This window comes from Arachis hypogaea, chromosome 14 (genome assembly GCF_003086295.3).
Source record: "Arachis hypogaea cultivar Tifrunner chromosome 14, arahy.Tifrunner.gnm2.J5K5, whole genome shotgun sequence".
Classification (NCBI taxonomy): domain Eukaryota; kingdom Viridiplantae; phylum Streptophyta; class Magnoliopsida; order Fabales; family Fabaceae; genus Arachis; species Arachis hypogaea.
Genome location: NC_092049.1, coordinates 89,208,086 through 89,210,785, shown reverse-complemented (window position 1 = coordinate 89,210,785; position 2,700 = coordinate 89,208,086). Strand labels below are relative to the sequence as shown.

The following is a 2,700-nucleotide window of genomic DNA, read 5'->3' as shown; positions in this document are numbered from 1 at the left end:
TTTCCAGGATCCTGTCTCTTCTGAGGCAATGTCAGTTGATCCAGATCACTTAGTTCATTGATGAACAAGGGAGGTTCAACTTCCCAAGTATCAATGCCAAATAATTTGGCATTCAGCTTCATGATTGCACCAAGAAACTTGGCAGTTTGCTCTTCAGTAACATCCTCATTCTCTTCAGAAGAGGAATACTCAGCAGAGCTCATGAAGGGCATAAGGAGGTTCAATGGAATCTCTATGGTCTCTAGATGAGCCTCAGAGTCCTTTGGTTCCTCAGAGGGAAGCTCCTTATTGACCACTGGACGTCCCAGGAGGTCTTCCTCCTTGGGATTCACGTCCTCTCCTCTCCTCTCAGGCTCGGCCATGATGCTTATGTCAATGGCCTTGCACTCTCCTTTTGGATTCTCTTCTGTATTGCTTGGGAGATTACTAGGAGGGATTTCAGTGATCCTTTTACTCAGCTGGCCCACTTGTGCTTCCAGATTTCTAATGGAAGACCTTGTTTCATTCATGAAACTTACAGTAGCCTTAGATAGATCAGAGACTAGATTTGCTAAATTAGAAGCATTTTGTTCAGAGTTCTCTGTCTCTTGCTGAGTTGATGATGGAAAAGGCTTGCTATTGCTAAACCTGTTTCTTCTACCATTATTAAAGCCTTGTTGGGGCTTTTGATCCTTCCATGAGAAATTTGGATGATTTCTCCATGTTGAGTTATAGGTGTTTCCATAAGGTTCACCTAAGTAATTTACCTCTGCTATTGCAGGGTTCTCAGGATCATAGGCTTCTTCTTCAGAAGATGCCTCTTGAGTACTGTTGGATGCAGCTTGCATTCCATGCAGACTCTGAGAGATCATATTGACTTGCTGAGTCAATATTTTATTGAGCCAATATGGCATTCAGAGTATCAACTTCAAGAACTCCCTTCTTTATAGGCGTCCCATTGTTCACAGGATTCCTTTCAGAAGTGTACATGAACTGGTTATTAGCAACCATGTCAATGAGTTCTTGAGCTTCTGCAGGCGTTTTCTTTAGGTGAATGGATCCACCTGCAGAAGTGTCCAATGACATCCTTGATAGCTCAGATAAACCATCATAGAATATATCCAGGATGGTCCATTCTGAAAGCATATCAGAAGGACACTTTTTGGTCAACTGTTTGTATCTTTCCCAAGCTTCATAGAGGGATTCACCTTCTTTCTGTCTGAAGGTTTGAACATCAGCTCTAAGCTTGCTCAGCTTTTGAGGAGGAAAGTACTTGGCTAAGAAAGCCGTGACCAGCTTATCCCAAGAGTTCAGGCTGTCTTTGGGTTGAGAATCCAACCATAATCTAGCTCTGTCTCTTAGAGCAAAAGGGAAAAGCATGAGCCTGTAGACTTCAGGATCTACTCCATTAGTCTTAACAGTATCACATATCTGCAAGAATTCAGTTAAGAACTGAAAAGGATCTTCAGATGGAAGTCCATGAAACTTGCAGTTCTGCTGCATCAGAGAAACTAATTGAGGTTTCAGCTCAAAATTGTTTGCTCCAATGGCAGGAATGGAGATGCTTCTTCCATGTAAATTGGAATTAGGTGCAGTAAAGTCACCAAGCATCTTCCTTACATTATTATTATTTTCGGCTGCCATCTCCTTTTCCTGTTCGAAAATTTCTGAAAGGTTATCTCTGGATTGTTGTATTTTGGCTTCTCTTAATTTTCTCTTCAGAGTCCTTTCAGGTTCTGGATCTGCTTCCACAAGAATGTTCTTATCCTTGCTCCTGCTCATATGACAAAGAAGAAGGCACAGAAAAATAATAATAATAATGGAGATCCTTTATACCACAGTATAGGGATTCCTGTGTGAGTGGAAGAAGAGGGGGAGACAAAGAATGTAATATAATGGAAGAAACACAACTGTGAGGATGGAAGAGAGGTGAGATGAGATGTTAGGATATGAATGAATAAATAGAATGAGATGGGGGAGGGATAATTTTCGAAAATTATTTTGAAAAAGAGTTAGTGATTTTCGAAAATGGTTTTTGAAAAATGTTAGTAATTTTTCGAAAATTTTTGAAATCAAAAATGAAAAAAAAAATAAAAATAATTAGTTAATTAAAAAGAAATTTTTGAAAAAGAGGGAAGATATTTTCGAAAATGAGAGAGAGAGAGTTAGTTAGGTGGTTTTGAAAAAGTTAAGAAACAAACAAAAAGTTAGTTAGTTAGTTGAAACAAATTTTGAAAAGATAAGAAGTTAGGAAGTTAGAAAAGATATTTGAAAAGATATTTTTGAAAAAGATAAGATAAGAAGATATTTTTGAAAAGATATGATTGAAATTAGTTTTTGAAAAAAGAGTTGATTTTTAAAATCACAATTAATGACTTGATTCACAAGAAATCACAAGATATGATTCTAGAACTCAAAGTTTGAATCTTTCTTAACAAGCAAGTAACAAACTTCAAATTTTTGAATCAAAACATTAATTGATTATGTTATTTTCGAAAATTTGGTATAAAAAATAAGAAAAAGATTTTTGAAAAATATTTTTGGAATTTTCGAAAATAACTAAGAATTTTGAAAAAGATTTGATTTTTGAAAAAGATTTTGAAAAAGATAAGATTTTCAATTTGAAAATTTGATTTGACTCATAAGAAACAACTTGATTTTTAAAAATTTTTGAAAAAGTCAACTCAAATTTTCGAATTTGATGAGAGAAAAAGGGAAAGA

General features: G+C 35.9%; 1 non-coding gene across 1 annotated transcript; it reads left to right on the top strand.

Moving 5' to 3' along the window:
- The first annotated feature begins 1,119 nt into the window (after positions 1 to 1,119).
- Positions 1,120 to 1,227, top strand: LOC112746622 (small nucleolar RNA R71). The gene has a single exon (XR_003174494.1). It is a non-coding gene; the product is annotated as a small nucleolar RNA R71 (small nucleolar RNA).
- The last annotated feature ends 1,473 nt before the right edge of the window (positions 1,228 to 2,700 follow it).